Genomic DNA, 20,099 nt, shown 5'->3' with positions numbered 1-20,099 from the left:
TTTAAAGTCAATTTCTGAATTTTTGGGCCGTTTCTTAAAGGATATTTTCAAAATTTATTCCCAAAATCACTTAGAAATTCTCAATTTTTCTGAAGTACTTCTAAAATATGCATTCTTCTCAAGTTCAAAATCATTGCACAAGCATGATTCAATATGCATTTAGGACTTAGAATAAATACTTAGATAATGTTTTAGCAAAGCAAAAAGGCATAAATTCGATCCTTGGTTCGATTACCCCTGGTAAAGGCGCCAGGAACGGTTGAACCTCGTACCGACGAGCGAATCCCGTCTCTCCATTTTCCCGCAAAAAAATTTCAAAACGGAGGCGAGTGATTTTTCAAAATATTTCTTTGGTCAAATGAGACCTTGCAAAAGAGTTCCTCTCCCTTCTTCCTATTTCTTTTCTCTCTTCTTTTCTGTCTTTTATTTCCCCCTTTAAAAAGGGAAATAGAGGCTAGAAAGGCAAAGAGAAGGAAAAGAGGAACAAGAGGAAAAATTTTGCATGATCAAAGTGAAGCTTCAGTGTTGAATAAGAAGCGCTCGATGAATAGATTTACTACCTTATCGAACTCGCATAGTTCGATAGGATTGATGTGATCGGCATACCATCTGGCTGCTACGCCCTCCAGACTGCGGGGAAAACAGATAAACAGAGCTCTGTTATCTTTCCTGAAACGGCTGCACTCTGCAAAAAATGTGGCCAAGTGGGATTTAGGGTTGCCAGTCCCATCAAATTTAAAAAACTTGCGGGGAAGATTCTCCAGGTTATCATCCCCATCTAGACCATCATAAAAATCTTCGCCGGTGTAGGTCTGCTTGCCCTTACCCTTGGCTTGAATATCCTTAATAGCTCGATTCATCTCCTTCATCTGCTTGCTCATCAGGCCCTCTGCTGGAGCCCCAGACTTGGGCTTGTTGACAGAATCAGGCTCTTATGCAGCTATTTTTACGGACTGCCTTGGAGGATTCTGTTTGTAGACAATCTGCTCTTCCTCTTCCGACTCTTCCTCGACTGACTCTGATTCCTCAAAAGCAGTGTCTGGCTGCACCTTCTTTTTGATGATTCTGACTTGCTTCTTTACAGGCTTCTTCCTCAGCTTGCTTTTAGGAACTGCCTCTTTCAGCTTGGCCTCGGCTTGCTCTGACATCATCCTTGCCATCATCTTTTGGAACATATCATACATAGCGGGGTCAATGTCGTTTTTCCTGTTCTGACTCTGTCCCCTGACTGATTTAGGAGAGCTTATCTCCTCCGCCTCACTGTCGCTGAGTTGAGGAACTGTTTCTTTTTCCGCTCTTGTCGTAACCGTTTTCGGATATCAGTGATCTCTCTGTAGAGGAAAGGGGAGGTTTTTTAGACCAGAGAAACTTTTTGGAGAAGTTTTGACAAGAGGGAGGATTTAGGTTGAAATCTAAACAATTGTATCCCATTACTAGGGATTGAGTCACCACAAAATTTGTGACAATTGTGTTGTTTACTCCATGAGGGAGAGTAACCAACTAAAATATGAAAGAAAATACAATTTTGAAAAGGATATCTCTTGACGAAAAGAGATTTTTATGAAAAATATAAACAAGAATATAAAAACAGAAGAAAATAAAAGAAAAAAATGAAATTTGAGAATAAATGGTAAGGATTTAAAATTTGAAGAACCTGCAGGCAAGATCAGAAGAATTTTTGAAGAAATGTAGAAGAAGAAAAATACACCTGGGTTTTAGAAACAAAAGAGGAAATTTTGAAGTATATACCTAGGGTTTTGGAAAATATAAGATATATATATATATATGTATATATATATATATATATAAAATATCACGCAATCACAGATATACAAGCAAGGATACACAAACAGCACTCCCAAAAGCTGACTCTATATGCAATATTTGAAATGGCTGATAGGACCTTAATCCTAATTCTAAGATTTATATCATCTGATTCCAATCAAGGTACGCCGATATACCCAAGCCGAAGCTCGAAGTACGTGGCATATAAGATATCTCTTCGGTTCTAAGGTAATGGCTTTCCAACATCCTTGAGCACCTACCGATATACCTTGGACTATGGCCCTTAGGTACGTGGTAGGGGGCGCGAACCCAAATAAGTGGTCCAGTTGTGAGGCTCTCTCCTGAACTATGGTTCAGTGAGACAGCCCAGCAACGTGAAGACCGGGACAATATAGGTAGGGATATTTTCAAAACATGATCAACATGCAAATAAAACCAGAAGGCTCTAATGCAAGTCCTAAAGAGATAGAATTTAAATGAATAGAAGCATACACTTGCATACATTGTTTGCATTCAATCCCTAAAATTGAGGAGAGTTGTATTTCAGACCTAAGTCTAATGTGAGCATGGAATAATCTCCTCAATATGGTCCTACAAAACCATACTTAGATCCTATATGCAAAATAATGTCAGCTTTAGGACAGAGTCTAGGCTCCTAAGGTTTGCATGAAAATGAAGCTGACATTTATAGAATAAAGACTTAGAAAATATTAAAGTAAAGCAAAGGCATAGATTCAACCGGACGAAGACGAGTCTCATCTCGGTCGCCAAAACTGTGATCATCGCAAATTTTTTTCTATTCTCTTGTTGGTTTCTCTCTCTTCCTTCTCTTTTCCTTTTCTAACCTCTATTCTCCTCCTTTTGAAGGGAGTGAAAAAGAAAGAAAAGAAAGAGAGAAGAGAAAAGAAAGAAAGAGAGAAGCGGAACTCTTTTGCGCGGTCTCACTTGACCTTAATTTGAAAATATTTAGAAAATTAACTCACCTCCGTTTTTAAAAAATTTTACGGGAAAATGGAGAGACGGGATTCGCTCGTCGGTACGAGGTTCGACCGTTCCTGGTGCCTTTACCAGGGGTAATCGAACCAAGGATCGAATCTATGCCTTTTGCTTTGCTTAAATATTATCTAAGAATTTATTCTAACTCTAAATGCACAAAGAATCATGCTTGTGCAATGCAGGGATGTATGCTCTTTTGAAAGATGTTTTTGAAAATCTCCAAGTGCTTGATAATGGAGTGAAGAAATGGTTTTTTAATGATAGAATCTAACTTAGAACTTGAGATAAATCAGAGAAGTTCTAAGTCTTTGAAGTAAATCAGAGTTGGAAGGATAATCCTTGACTTTGAGAGAAAAAGATTTAAAGATAAGAGATAAAGAAGTGAGGCTTCAAAGTCAGAAATGGACTTTTGAAGTTTGAACTTGGATTTTGAAATGAATACTTGAAATGGAATTGAACTTGAAGTTTGAACTTTGGAATGGATCTGAGAAATCCAAATGGTATAGAAATGAATTTAAGAAATCCAAATATGATCTGTAAGTGGATTTAGATTTGAAATCTGAAAATGAAATGGAATTGGTTTTGAAAGTTGGAATTGAAAGTAGAACTTGATTTGAAATCTAGATTCCAAGATGGAATTTGAATCCAAAGTCTGGATCTTTGAATCTGAAATCTGAATTGGATTCAAAATTTGGAATAGATTTTGGATCTGAGATCCAAGATGGAATTGAATTCTGGATCCTAGGATAGGTTTTTAATCTGAAGTTTGAGATCCAAAGTGGAAGTGGATTCTGGATCCTAAAATGGATTTAGATTTGAAGTCTAAGATCCAAAAGTGGAATTGGACTTTGGATCCTAAAGAAAATTTTTGGATCTGAAGTCTGAGATCCAAAGTGGAACTGGGTTCTAGATCCTAAGTGGATTTGGATATGAAATATAAGATCCAAAGTAAAATTAAATTCTGGATCCTAAAGGAAATTTTTGGATCTGAAGTCTGAGATCCAAGGTGAAATTTTGATTCTCGATCCTAGAATGGATTTTGTGTTTTTGAAAGTCCAAATAAGACTTTTGAAAATGGATCTGGGTTTTGAAAACCCAGATTGAATTTAAAATTCAGGAAGGGTCAAGCTTTGAGATTCATAATCAATTTCAGATTTTGAATTCTGAAAAGTAAACTCGGTTTTGAGTTTGAAGATGAATCAGAAGTTTCAAAGTTAATCTAAACTTTGAAATTTCATTTAGATTTGGAATTCTGGATATACAAGTGAATTTCAAAGTCAATTTGGACTTTGAATTGGAAGTTAGAATTTGAATTTTGGATATAAGCTGATCCTGAAGTTTCAAAGTCAAATGGGACCTTGAAATTGAATTCTTGAATCCTTTTGAGAAATAGAGTTGAATTTGAATTTATGAATAGGATTTGATCTGAGAAATGAAGGAAAAAATCACTTGGATTTATGAAAAAGAATTTTAAAAATATGATGCAATTCTATCGAAATGATGAATGAATTTAAATTTTTGAAATTGGATTTTGAAAAGCTATTCCATTCTTTAAATGAATTAAAATAAGATTGAAGATATAATACATCCTTGACTATGGTCATTGAATGTATTACATAATAATCTATATTTAAATTCAGGTGAAGAATGAGACACATTTGGTGCTTTTATAGAATTTAAAATGAAATTAACTCTCAATATACCCTGACTATGGCCATTGGTATATATTTTGAATTAATTTTAAGTTAAATTCTGATAAAAGAAGAAAATATTTCAGGAAAATATGATGAATTTTGAAAACGGACCCAGTGTGGATCCAATGTTATTTTGTAAAAGATAAAAATACTAAGTTTTGTCCACACCCTGACTATGGCCATTGATGTGGATCATCAACTTAGGATTAATTTACCTCTTACAAAGTGGTGCACGTGCCATTCGTGTTTCGCCAATGTGAGATTTTGAGAAATAAAGGCAAAAAGCATGAAAGCAAGTAATTCATGGTATTTTACAATGCTCATTCATTCTAATCTAAGACTGGAAATGTAATTTTCAAATTAATATCTAAGTTGTTACAATCCTTGAAATCTGGAAGGATGACATCTCTAATCTTAAGAGGGCAATACAAATTTCCCATGACTTCCCTGTAAAAGAATGAATTAGCACAATAGAAGAAAAGTGCTTCATTGAAAACAAGATCATATATGATTTGTATTGATCCTAATGCAAAGTGCTATGCTCATGCTGAATGAGAAGGGTGATATGCTACAGGTGGGTGATAACAGGGGATTACAGCAGTGTTTACTACTGTTGTGAGTGTAGTGGCATGTGCTTGTGAAGGGGGTGCAACAGAGAAAGGTGGCCAGTGCATACAAGTGTATGCTGCCAGGTGAAGGAGGTGGGTTGATGGGATGCTAGAGGCTGACTTGCTAAGATAGTAGGGAAGAAGTACAGCAGCAGTGGTATGCTACTGTAAAATGGAACAGGTATTGCAAATTATAGTGGGGAAGAGACAGGTACACATAAAGCCTAAATGGCAAAGGATGCTATGGGCCACAGCAGCAGTGAGCTACTGTGGGGAGCTTACAATAGGAGTATATGCGTTGCGGTAGAGAGGAATTGAAGATGGGGCAGGACCAAGTGCTACTGTTGTGGATGCAGTAACCAAGTACCCGATTATGAATAACAACAGAGGGGACTGAATAATGGGAGTCTGGTGATAGGTTTTTGAAGGGTTGATTCAGACGAAGCACTATCGAAGACCACCATCATTAGCCTCAAACAACGATTCTGCTATATTTTGAGGGCTCTCAGTCATCGAGATCATGGCCAGTGAGGGATCCTAGACACATCAAATGGGTTGAAATCTAAAGAAGAAGAATAAAGGTATATATATATATAAAAAATATGACTTTAACCAATTCAGAATTACATATAACGCTAGAAATTTAATGGAAAAGAGCATAACATGACAGCTAGTGTTGCAACCTGCATTCTAAAATGTGAGAAAATTTTGGTAAAAGGAATACAGTAGTGGTTTCATTTAATCAGGTTGTATTCACTAGTATTCTGCTGCAGTAACTAACGAATTCAACATCTCAGAATATAAAAAAAATTTAATGGTTAGTGGCCAACTTCTAATCTACCAATCAACTGAAATCTACAACCCAAACGTCACTGATCTTCAGAAGGCATTTTAATCTGAAGTTATATATATATATATATATATATATATATATATATATATATATATATATATTTGTTCCATTATTTTCAAAATAAAGAAACCAAACAAATGATAGGACATCAGATAATGACCATATGGCACCAATCATATGACTGGATTTGATCCAGGGATCAAATCCAAGTCCGAATTCCATTATACAGATTCACCAGGAAAATAGTAAAAGAAATATAAACATTCATTACTCCAGTTGGTCTGATGGTGAAGGATTTTCTGTAATGGTCAGTCAGTATAATTTACAAAACAAAATGTGCAAGTGTGCAAGCAGGCGTGCAGGGTATATAATGACATTGGCGCAAGAAATGAAACCAGCACATGTTGTGGTGAGTGTTAAAGAGGTGAATGAATGTGTTGTGCAACAAAGTGTAAATGATATGCCGAACAGAAGTCATCACTTGTGAAAATATGGGTGAGTGATGGTGGTTTCAACCCAGCTGATTCTATGTAGTATTCTGAAGTGATCTTGCAGGAAATCCACCGGCAATATTTATTGGGCCTGACACCTTCATCTACTCCTAGCGACAATTGGATCTTTAGTAACCTTTCTTGCAAAGAGATGGAATCAAACCTAGCTACAGGATGAAGATAACAGGTAACCGAGCAAGGGTGATGGCACAACAATGTTATCACTCGAGTCGTTGGTACAACCCAAAAAAAAAATATATCACATAGCTTGATACTTACCTGTTGGTGGTCGGCGTTTGCTTCACTATCCACAATGAATTTCACAACGAAGACTGGTAAGCTTATCAGAATAGATCACATTCTTTTTTATGACATACTGGAGTCTTGTTTTGGAGGTGAAAAGTCTTCCCATAGTGATAGTTGGAATATATTTTCACATAAATTTTTTAACAGTAATTGAGAGTAAGGATTGGTAGCCAATGAAAGAGATATTTCCGGTGATTCAGATGCAGACATTTATTCTTCAAATAACTTCAGTGGATCAAGTCTTCCTAAATGGGTTAGCTAATTAATTTTAGACATAGCACCGTGATGAATTAATCAACAGATCAGGCATCAAGCTCCTAAGATTCAAACAACAGAAGAATTTCATGAAATGTATATGCAATGAACCCTGCTGTAATAAAAGAGATGGCAGGAAGTATCCAACATCACACAACGTGGCAAATTCCTTGCGCATCATGTATTGTACACCACATAAAAATTATATACATATGTGTATCTTTATAAGAGTTGATTGCCAAGGAACTGTGCAATATTTCATTTAAGTCCAAGGCCTTCGAAGACACTGACTCACTCCCTACTCATCACAGGCGTCATGGTTACCTTGAGATTTCTTTGCCTACATCAGATCCATTCCCTCTCTTTTTTTTTATTTCTCCCTTCTTCCCCCTTTTTTTAGATCATCTTCAGCATTTATTGGTGAGAGATGAAACCTTAATGATAATCCAAAAAAAAAAAATGCTGAAACAAAGCAACAGAAAAGAAAATGTACAATAAGATTCAGATATGAACCGAAAAAAAAAATTGTTGGAGCGATTAACCCCCTTTTATGTTGCGTAAGGAGGTGTTTGAAATTGACACAGGCAATTTCAACACCCTCCATGGTGCGTTGAAGGGACCAAAACAGAAGCTTATTACATATTTCAGAGAAGAGAAAAAGAAGAAAAATCAGAGACGGGGGAATTTAAAGATTGAAAGGGGAAGGAAGAATACTTACTATATTCCTTTTCCACCGTAGGTATTAATTTTCTTTCACCCAATCTGGACCATCAATAGCGTAGTAAATTGTCCACCAGAGTTGTCCTTTGAAGCTTCATTGATATTTTACAATGTAATTCTGCAGGGGTCGACTGGAGGTCTTCTGGGGGACTCCTTTTTACCAGGAATGAAGGAGAGGACGGTTGGTGTTTGTAGGGATTTCTTCGTAAGAGGGAGGTAAAGGGAAGATCGGAGACGGATGAAAAAGAAAACAGGAAAGTGGATTTTTTTTATCGATATGTAAAACCATGGATGGTGTATGTCGAAGGTGGAGGTTATGGTGGCGATCCCCCCCCTTAGGGTTTTCCTCTTGCGCCCCTTTTAAAGAGGGGAAAGATGGCTCCGGAAGGTGTGATATGGTTAAAGATCGGTGGATGAGGGCCTGAGGCCATTGATCGGAGGGTGGAGGAAGGAAGGAGGGGAAGATTCTGGAGCTTGGGCGAGAGAGGGTGATGGTTGCAGATGGATGGAGGAGACCCCTCAGGGTGGTTGGCGATCGAAGGTGAAAACGAGCGGAAGATGTGCGCCGGAGGATGACCGTTGCCATTTTCTCTAATTTGCAAAGAGGGGGCTCCTTTTCAGAACTTTTCTAAAAAATGGTTTTTATTTTCAAAAGGAGGTTTTAAAAGAGGGTTTTAACAAAAAATAGTTTTCAAGAAAAGGTTTCAATTTGCATATTTTTCTGAATTTTTGGAATTTTTCTATTGTTTTCCTTTTTTGATTTTCTTATTTTTTTGTTCTTTTCTTTTTAAACATATATTTGTAAAAACAAAACTCTAAAACTAAGAAAATTAATACTAGTTTTACAAAATTTCAAAATATTCATAAAAGAAAGTTTTTTCTGAAAAATCAGGGTTATGTTGGGGAAAATTTCTTCAGAAGAATGGGTTTGGACCCAAGTATTGAGGAAATGTTCGAGTTTTGACACTTGAATCAAGAAATGCAACGTGATGGATCCAAACGGATGTCGGATGGATTATCCGAGCTATTTAAAAACTATTTTTGGTATTTTCTGTAATTTTAATTTAAAATTTGAACAACGAGACTCAGATTTGGATCTGGACAATGGATCCGGATCCGAAATCAAGTCAGACATATAAAATGGATTTAATTTCAGTAAAACTTGAGAAATGAACTGGAATTTAGGTTTAAAAGTGGCTCAATTGCTCAGAAAATGATATCAGGGGCAAAATGGGAATATTTAAAAGATTTGAAAATTTTGGGGTGTTCACAGGTGGACTTGCCCCTACAAGATGACATAAAGAAAGCAGAAAAACACTGGCATTGTCTTCTTCATTATGCTCCCTTGACAAAGGTGGTTTTCCTGCGGGACGATTGTCTTGTGAAACCCAAACCTGGTGACATGCCGAGCGGGAATGATTGGCTCTAAAATGCCATCCCCATTCTTACCAAGGCCCCTAAAGGGTTGGTAGCCATGTTTCATCAGAAGATCAAACCCTTTCTTAGTTTTCGAGAACCGAGGGAAGAGAGGATGATCCTTGAAAGAAGTGCAATCGAGGCACCCTCCAATTTTGTAAAAATGAGGTCCCTGCCACTGAACCACTGCTGCAACATTTTTTGTTGGCTGCACTTCCTTCAACTTCAATATGTCCATGCTCTCACTCAAATTGATTTCATCGACTTCCCGGATGCTCAGGATGTCGGCAGTGAAAGTAGGACGGGAAATCATCGGATGCGGGAGTCTTTCCTCTGAATCCTCTCCTAGGATTGTGGTAATCATGCCTCCCTTCGACCTTTTGATGCACTGGTGAAGGGTTGAAGGAACGACATTGGCGTTGTGGATCCAAATGCGTCCCAATAGGAGATTGTACGTCGGCAGCACGTTCACCACGTGAAACAGGACTGTATGCACCGAATAGTTGATGAAAATTTCGAGAAAAATCTTCCCCTTGGCTGTCTTCCCGTGGTTGTCAAAACCATAGATCGTGATCGTATCTGGGGTGTATTTTTCTTCCTTGAGGCCCAATGCCCTGGCTGTCATCTCCGGACAGATGTTAAGGTTGCTGCCTCCGTCAACCAGCACGTGTGAGATAGTCATGCCCCTGGTCCGCACCACTATGTATAAAGCATTGTTGTGGAAAGAATGAGGTTTTGGCAAATCTTCATCAGAAAATGTGATTGGTGCATTCATCATTGCTTGGTTGACGATCTGAGCCATGTCTTGCGGACTTGTGCTAGGTTTGACTTTAATCTTACGCAGCAGATCATCTAGCACTTGTTGATGCTCAGGGGAAGCATGGGTCAAATCCAGGATAGAGACGTTTGATAGAGCAGTGATTGGCTTTTGAACTGACCCTGAAGTCTCACCCTTCTTTGAAGCTGCCTTGATAAAGCGCTTCAGGATCCTGGGGGTTAGCTTGGCAATCTCTGCCATCACCTTTGATGGCGCCTTAGTTGGTTTCTTGTTGCTAAAAAATGCAGTAATATCCACCCTCTTGGCGGAAGACTGCGCTTGATGAAGGACTAGGACCTGATGTTGATCCTGGATGTCCTGGCTGGAACATGGCTGAATACCGTTTCGGAAAAGAACTTCATGCTCTGAAATCATTGAAGCTGAATGCTTAGGAAAGGGTTTGGACAAAATTTCGGGTTGTTGCTCATCCTCATCCTCGATCAACAAATTTTTGTCGATACAATCCTAAATGATGTTCTTGAGGACAAAACAGTGTTCAGTGTCATGTCCAATAGTTCGGTGAAACTTGCAAAACTTATCAGTCCATTTTCCTATAGCAACGGGAGGATCTGCCACCTTGGGGAGTTTGATCATTCCTTTCGACATCATATATTCCAAGATGTCTTCGCGGGACTGTTCTAGAGCGGTGAATTCCCGATCATAACTCCATCCCTCATGCTTTGGCTTTTCTTGTTGTTTGGCTTCCGGCTGCGGTGCTGACTGGACAGGCTGTGGCTTAACAAACTTCCCTTTCTGGGCTGCAGAGTTTGTTCTTTTGGCCTTGGAGTGTCTGACATTTTTGTTATGATTTTTCTGGCTCTTCTTGTTGCCAGAACTGCTGTTGTGGTCAAAGAAATCTGTGGAGTAAGCAACGTGTGCTTTCTTCTTTTGCTCAAGGTTCCCTCAAACGAAAGGGTAACCTTCATATAGGCCATTATTCAGTCTTGTTTTGAGCCACTCGGCTCGCTCAATTAGCTTAATAAACGACTTGACAGGAGATGTGGAAATGAGATTCCTCAAAGGCTGAGCAAAGTTGTTCAAAATAATTTGCAGGGCGTGCTCCTCTGGGATGGGAACCTTCATTTTGTTACAGGTGCTCCTCCACCTATGGATGAATTCACTGGCTCTCTCATTCTCGCTCTGTTTCAAATTGTATAGATGGTTGAGAGTTGGTGTCGCTTCAACATTGAACATGAAGCATTCAATGAACAGGTTCACGACTTTATCGAACTCTCATAGTTTGATAGGGTTGATGTGATCTGCGTACCATCTAGCCGTTGTTCTCTCTAGGCTGCGAGGAAAGCAGATGAATAATGCCCTATTGTCTTTCCTGAAACGGGCGCACTCAGCATAGAATGTGACCAAATGAGCCTTAGGATTGCCTGTTCCGTCAAACTTGAGGAATTTGCGAGGGAGATTTTCCAGGTTGTCATCCCCATCCAAGCCATTATAGAAATCTTTGCCAGAATAGGTTTGTTTGCCCTTGCTCTTGGACTGGATATCCTTGATTGCCCGAGTCATTTCTCTCATCTGCTCGTGTATCAGATCCTCAACTAGAATGGGCTTATTCACAGATTCGGGCTCTGCAGTGATCTTCACAAATTGTCGTGGAAGATTCTGATTGTAGACAAACTGCTCTTCCTCTTATGATTCTTCTTCGGCTGATTCTGATTCCTTAGAAGTGGTGTCAGGCTGGACCTTTTTCTGATGATCCTGACTGGCTTTTTCATAGCTTTCTTCTTTGGTTTGCTTTTCGGAACAACCTTCTTCTAACTGGCCTCAGTTTGTTCTGACATCATCTTGGCCATCATTTTCTGAAACAGACTATACATAGCAGGATCGATATCATCACCTTTGTTTTGATTCTGCTCTTTGACTGACTTGGGAGAGTCTATAGCTTCAATCTCGCTGTCGCTGTGTTGAGGGGTTGTTTTTTTCCCAGCTCTTGTCTGCACCATCTTGACAATGCCAATGATTTCTGTTGAATAAGGGAATGGTTAGAGCGCGGAAGAGCTTTTTGAAAACATAGTTTTTTGAGAAAAGATAAGAATGGAGGAATTGCTAGACATTTAAATAGGTTATCCCATCACCAGGGATCGGGTCACCACAAAGCTTGTGATAATTGCATCACCATTTTGTAGTAACAGAGAGTGCGCCTTGTTACCTAGGCGAGGTCGTCCATCATGATAAGAGATATTTGAAGAAGAGTAGAAGAAAATATCTCCTCACTAGGGATGAGGTCATCACGAGAATCACGACTATATAAAACAAAATAAAAGAATAAAATTTTGGCCACAAAGAACTTTTTAACATAACACAAAGTTGCATTTTTATTGATGACAAAATTCAAATACAAAGAGAAGGTGGGCAGACACTTTGCCACCATTCTTGATACTCAGAAGACACATCAGGTCCAGGAAATATAGACAAACCAATGAATGAGTCCCAGGTGTATTTGGTTACATGGTATGCCCCAGACCACTGATCTGACTGCAGATCGAATTCTGGCATGTGGCCCATCGGGAAGTGAGTGTTGACACAAACCTGCCGCTGCGAAAACTGTCTGAGACACCTCTCTGGCTGATAGTCGACACAAAAGAAAGGACCAAACAATCTGTAATGCTTGCTACGAGCATAAGTGTAGCGAGGAACTGACTCTTGCCTGTCAAAGTAATCCCAAAGGAATTCCTCCTGATGTAGACCTTCAATCGAAGCTCGATACTGAATGGCAGACTTCGGCTTCTTGCTATTGAACCTGAAGGAACTAGCCTTTGATGGCACATGTCGCAGGAACCACGACTGCAGGGCATAGGTGCATCCTTCCACCAAAATGGTCTCTCCAAGGGCGAAATGAGCTAAGCCTTGGTAGAGAAAGGCTAGAGCTGCCATGGACACTAAAAGTTGACGGATATGCTTGCTTCTCCATCTTCGAAAGAGTTGAGCGACTCTGATATCAATGAAATTCTGACCGTCTTGGAAGAACGACAATCCTATTATGCAAAGGACCATGGCATGCTGAATTCTTTCTTTCGCTGCTCAAGACAAGGTGTCAACTTCCTCGTAGGCTCCATACTTGCGATAGAGTCCGAACAGATCGATGAACTGACTTCCGTTGATCTCAGTGAGAGGCCAAGATCTACTCCCTATTGCCCTAACTAATGCTTCTCGAACATCTATACCTTTGACATTGATCAAGAACTGTTGCTTGACCGGATCATCTGGCTGATCAGTTGGCTCTGGCAATCCCATGATATCACTGAATTTGTCCATTAGCAGAGTCATCTCTCCCCATGGAAACCAAAATGTGCAGGTATGTGGATTCCACCGTTCTGCCATAACTTGAATCAAACTGTCGTTGATGGTTCGCTTGCCCACTGTTGATGCCATCTCCAATCCATAATCGTCCAAGTGGTCTGGGAACATACGCGAGAAGGTGGCGAACCAAGAATAATACCACCGAGGGAAGAAGGAATGAGGCTAGATAACCCGATGATTTGGGGTTCCATCCCTTATTTGATAGAAGACATGATCTTTGGGATAGACATCATCAAGGGAATCAGACACCATTGGAATGATATTGAGGCAAAGAAGAAGAGATTTAGATAGAATGCAGGACTTACAGATAGACTCTTGATGAAAGAAAAGGATAGACGCATCTCTTGAAAATTTTGAAAGATCAAGGATTTTTAGAAAAGGGATTTCTAGGGTTTTTAAAGAAAAGTTTGACATAAAAGAGAAAAAGAATGTAGGAAAAGAAAAAATATACACCTGAGGCTTTTGAAAATAAAGAGAAATTTTGAATAATATACCCAGGGTTTTGAAAAGGTTTGATATATATAGGAGAATACAATAAAACATCGCACAATCAGAGCTGCACAAACAAGGATGCACACACAACACTCCCCTAAAGGCTGACTCTAAATGCAATATTTGAAAATGGCTTGTAGGACCTTAATCCTAACTCTATGGTTTAGATCATCTGATTTCAATCAAGGTATGCCGATATACTCAGGCCGAAGCTTGAAGTATGTGGCATAAAATATTTCTCCGGTTCTAAGGTAAAGGCTTCCCAACATCCTTGAGCACCTACCGATATACCTCAGACTATGGCCCTTAGGTATGTGGTAGGGGGTGCGAACCCAAATAACTGGTCCAGTTGTGAGGCTCTCTTCCGAACTATGGTTCAGTGAGACAGCCCAGCAACGTGAAGACCAGGACAATATAGGTAGGGATGTTTTCAAAAACATGATCAACATGCAGATAAAACCAGAAGGCTCTAATGCCAGCCCTAAAAAAGATAGATTTAAATGAATAGAAGCATACACTTGCATGCATTGTTTGCATTCAATCCCTAGAATTGAGGAGAGTTGTATTTCAGACCTAAGTCTACTGTGAACATGGATAATCTCCTCAATATGGTCCTACCAAACCATACTTAAATTTTATATGCAATGATGTCATCTTTAGGACAAAATCTAGGCTCCTAAGGTTTGCATGAAAATGAAGCTGACATTTGTAGAATAAAGACTTAGATAATATCAAAGCAAACCAAGAAGGCACAAATTCGATCGGACTGAGACGAGTCTCATCACGGTTGCCAACTCCTGTGATCATGCAAAATTTTTCATATCGTTCCTCTTTTCCTTTCTCTTTGCCTTTCTAACCTCTATTCATTTTTTAAAGGGGAATAAAAGGATAGAAACGAAGAGAGAATGAGAAAAAGAGAGAAGAGAGAGGAACTCTTTTGCAAGGTCTCATCTGACCAAAATTTTTGAAAAATGTTTAAAAATCACTCGCCTCCGTTTTGAAGATTTGTGAGAAAATGGAGAGACGTGATTCGCTCGTCGGTACGAGGTTCGACCGTTCCTGGCGCCTTTACCAGAGGTAATCGAACCAAGGATCGAGTTTATGCCTTTTGCTTTGCTAAAATATCATCTAAGAATTTATCCTAAGTCTATATGCACAAAGAATCATGCTTGTGTGAATGCAAAGATGTATGCTCTTTTGGAAAATTGATTTGAAAATTTCCAAGTTTTCTGAGATGAAATTGATAATGGACTGAAGAACTGATTTAAAGGATTGAATTTGGACTTTAGATTTTGAATCCAACTCAGGATTTGGAATGGACCGGGAAAAAGAGACTTGAATTTCCAAGTTTTGGAATGATCAGGATTTTGAGAGATAAATCTGTGGATGAGGATTTTTAGAATTCGAATTTTAAAATAAGAATGATTTTTCAAAGTCATAATGGACTTTTAATTGGAATCGACTTTCAAGAATCGATTTTGAATTCAATGTAAAAAAAATAGGAATTTGAATTTAGACTTGAGAAATAAATTTGAAATTGGCTTTGAGAATTGGAGATGAAATTAGATTTGAAATGAAATTTTGATCTAACTTCTGAGATGGAGCTGGATCTGAGATTTTGAGATCCGAGATAGGGTTGGATCTGAAATCTGGATTCTAAAGGAGAATTGGACTCTGGACCCTAAAATGGATTTTGGATCTGAAATCCAAGATTAAATGGAATTCTAGAATCCTAAATGGAATTTGGATCTGAAGTCTGAGATCCAAGATGGAATTTGGATTTGAAGTCTGAGATCCAAGGTAGAATTAGATCCGAAATTTGGAACAAAATTTGGACCTGAAGTCTGAGATCTAAGGTGGAATTAAATTCTGGATCCTAAATGGAATTTGGATATGAAGTCTGAGATCCAAGATGAAGTTGGGTTCTAGATGCTGCAATGGGTTTTGGATCTGAAGTTTGAGGTCCAAGAAGTGGAGATTGCATTTGGAAATCTAGATCTAAGTTGGAATTGGGTTCTAACTTTGGATTTGGATTTTGATAGTCCAAATGGGACTTTTGAAGATGGATCTGGGTCTTTGAAGACCCATATTAAATTTAAAACTTGAGAGAAATCGAGTTTTTGAGTTTGAAACCCAATTTTAAACTTTGATTATGAATCAAGATCTTGAAGATAAGGAACAAACTTGATTTGAATCTTGAAATCAGAAATTTCAAAGTTAAATTGAACTTTGAAATTGGTTTTGATTTGAATTTGAATTTGAATCTTGAAAATGAATTTGGAATTTCAAAGTTGATTGGAACTTTGAAGTTTGACTAAATTTAGAAGTTTGAATTCTGAAGAATGAGATAGAATTGATGAGTGGAAATGGCAATTGAAGATATATTCAAGATCACTTGGATTTTGAAAAAAAGAATTTTGAAAATATGATGCAGTTCTATGATGAATGAAAAGAATTTTGAAATTTGATTTTTAAAATCATACTTCATTCTTTAAACGAATGTAAATAGGATTTGAAGATATAATATATCCCTGACTATGGTCATTGAATGTATTATATAACAATCCTATTTGAATTCGGGTGAAGAATGAAATATATTTTAGTGCTTTTATAGAGTTTAACATGAAATTAACTCTCAATATATCCTGACTATGGCCATTGATATATATTTTGAGCCAATTTTAAATTAAACTCTAATAAAAGGAGAAATATTTGAAAATATGATCATTTTTTAAGAGGATCCAGTGTGGATTCAATGTTATTCCATAAGAGATGAAAATCCTAAGTTTTGTTCACATCCTGACTATGGTCATTGATGCAAATCATCAACTTAGGATTAATCACCTCCTATTAGAATGGTGCATGTGTCATTCGTGTTTCACCATTTGTGAAATTTTGAAAGATAAAGGCGAAATGAGATAATACAAATAATTTATTATTCTACATGCTCATACATTCTAATCTAGTGCTTGAAATGTAGAATTCTCATTATAGCCTAACTATTACATCATGGAATTGATATTTACAATTTCCCAAACCAAAAAAATTTTCCATACACTTCCTGCGAAAATCCAAATTAGCTCAAGATGAAAGATATGTATACAAAGAGACATCATGTTGTAAGTTCATGATGGAATGGATATCCAATGTGTCCATGTGATATATTGTGCTAATGTGAGAACAAAATTCAAAATGTACATGAGATGTACTAGATGACACATAAATACCTAAAGGAAAAAGATGCATTAGTATACATAGGAGTGACATATTGAACAAGGCAGTGGACATATACAGGTTATCTATGCATTGTATTGTATGAAAGTGTGGTAGATTGTTGATGGATGAGAGGGATGGATGTTGTAGGTAAATGCAATGAATAATAATCATTGATGAGATGCGGTGCAGTAGGCATATAGTGGATGATTCACTAATGTCAATGTGGAACCATGTCATGGGTGAACAACCACTGGTGACAGGAATCTGGTTTGAACTATAACCATGAGCTTTGCAGAAAAGCATACCTTCTATGCCGAGAGCACAACATTAAGACAGATGCGTATAAGGAACCCAGTATGCATAAGAAAAACATCAAGAATAGCTAGTTATATATATATATATATATATATGGCAGGACAATGTTAATAGCAGAAAATTATCACAGTGATGAGTGTTGTTGTGACAATGCCGCAGTGAAGGCCAAAGATAGGATGGAGATACAGGGTCTGGCCACAGTGAGCCTATACTGTGACACCAATGCCTTATATAGGGATGATGCTGATTCTAAAACATGTGGATGAATGAGAGATGAAATCAATCTGAAAGACATACAGTAGCCTACAACAACAATGGTTTTTTTTTTTGTGAACTAAATGTAACTCAAAATGGGAAATGCATGGCATTCGCGGTTGTGGGAATTTTTGTAATCAGGAAATGAACTTAGGAAGTGGGCTCACTGGGTGTGTCTGCAAAGAAAGTGTAGACGTTGAACTAATGAATGTGCACAGGAGAAAGTATTATGGGTGTATAATGCAAAGGATACAAGAAGAAAAGGTTGTGAGATCGAAAATAGTAGAACCAAACCCTAGAGAAATTCTAATAGACATAAACAAGAGTTACACACAAAATTTTCATGGTAAGACTCTATCAAACTATGGTCCTCCTATGGTGAAAGATTCCAAAAACAAAAAACATGAAATTCCAGCATAAGCCTAAAACCTTTATTGAAAATTTGAAGTTGCCCATGTGTGGGATGAATATAAGAACTAATCATACAGGGGCCGAATATCTGTAAGCACCCATTGGGGGATAAAATAATCAGTTAACAACCCATCAAAGTAAAACATCTAAGCAATTAGAAGAGGAACGTTGCTGGAAAAAGAGCAGATGATGATGGCAGTACAACTAATATGTGAGTGCAGTGGTCATACATATTAAGGCTCAATTGATATACATAAGTTAGTGAAAACAGCACATGGCACCTATGAAAATTTCAAGTAACAGACAAGATAGATAAAGGGAACCTAACCACCACAACTTGACTGGCAGCTCTATCCCTGCAAAAAGATTTAGTCAGATTGATAGCACAGTAAATTAACTCTGAATAATGCATAATTTATTCATGGGCTTGAAGGAACCCATAATCATAGAGAATCGACGAAGCCCTGTCTCTATCTTGCGACATATGCACAGCAGCAAGATACGTATGATGGAAATTGCTGAATGACGAAAGATCTTGATAGCACTGTTTTCTGCTTGCAAATTGATTTTCTCATGGATCTGACACCAGCCCCACATCACCTGCAAACTCTTATTCCCTTGTTTTCACATCCTTAAACTAGCCATACAAACCTACTGATGCAACTCACACTCCATGAATGCCAAATCATGGTGTTGTTCTAAATCCCAGCTAACCCATCATGGTCATCATACAATATCACAAGAACACCTGTCTATATTCATTGAAGCATGAATATTCACCATATTAAAGTTCAAAAGATTGAAAACACGGGTTCATAACATACGTATGCATGAGGGTAAGATAGAGAAAGAAAGAAAGAAAAGAGAAGAAAGAAGAAAGAAAGGGAAAAAGAAGAAAGAGAAAAAAAATGAAGTGTAATGAGTAAACAGGATGAAATGAGATCAATGCCCTCTAAATTGTCTTGTATAAGTGTGCTGATTAGGTGCCATCATCCATCAATAAACAATGCAATACTATCTTCTTTAATGCAACATTGCTCAGGTGGTATTCAGGGCTACCTGAGGTCATACCCATGAATGATGAATGCAGCAAGCAAATGGAAAGGAATTTGTACCAGTAAGAGTCAGGGGACACTGGTTTTGGAAAGCATGATTGGCTCAAACATAAGAGAGATAAGATACACTGATGATGGTACCTGGGTTGATGCCTCAGCCCTATCAATGCCAACTGACACACTCGAGCGTACAGGGGCTATATTTGCCATGGTATCTTGGGTCTGACATCAGGAAATCAGCTAAGGTGGATGCCACTTATGACAGATACTCTATCCAGGGATAAGACTCCAGTAGCCATGCTAAAGTCAACAGAAGAACCTTGCCTATATCAAGAGCGTCTAAGAAAAGTAAGAAACTGAATTCCTTCTGTAGATGAAGGGGGCGACGTCACACACATTAACACTTGACTTAGGACAATTGCGAATGAAACGATCAATCATTGGTTGAAGACAAGAAATTATCTGGTTTGGAGGCTGAAGTGAAGTGATGATGGTGACATATAGACACCATGTATGATGGGTATGAGACATGAATGATTTAACGATGCAACAAAAATGAAACCATTGCTAAAATGCCATAGAGGATAAGGTGATATACATGAGCCGATTGATTAGGGAAACTGGATTCAACATAAAAGTGCAATGGATAAGAATCACTGTAACAGGGAATCAAACCCAAACACTCAATGCAGAGATTGAAACATGGCACTCCAAAGAGCACAACTCATATTAGAGGCCATGGTGCTGCAATAAATCGGAAACACACAAATGTAGAAGATAGATGCAAATGTCAATATGATCTGAATGATATGAACTGGAAAGAGAAAAAAAAAAACTCACGCACTAACAAAATGGTAATGCGAAACTGAGGAAAACCTTGATGATATGAACAAAGGATATATGATTAATACAATGAACTTGACAAAGAGAAAATCAAACTAATGGCAAATGTAAGGTGGACCCGTTGTAAAGCAAAGCATCGTAACATAATAAGAGATTTGACAGAAAGTTTACAACTATGAGAATAAAATGTGGGAATTCTAAGAATTCCGTTTAATATGGCACAAGAGGGGATTGATGTTGCCATAAGCAACCCCAA

Source organism: Nuphar pumila, chromosome 7 (genome assembly GCF_984573655.1).
Source record: "Nuphar pumila chromosome 7, dmNupPumi1.hap1.1, whole genome shotgun sequence".
In the NCBI taxonomy this organism is placed as follows: Eukaryota; Viridiplantae; Streptophyta; class Magnoliopsida; order Nymphaeales; family Nymphaeaceae; genus Nuphar; species Nuphar pumila.
The sequence above is the reverse complement of the archived record's forward strand: the minus strand, read 5'-3'. Positions refer to the sequence as shown.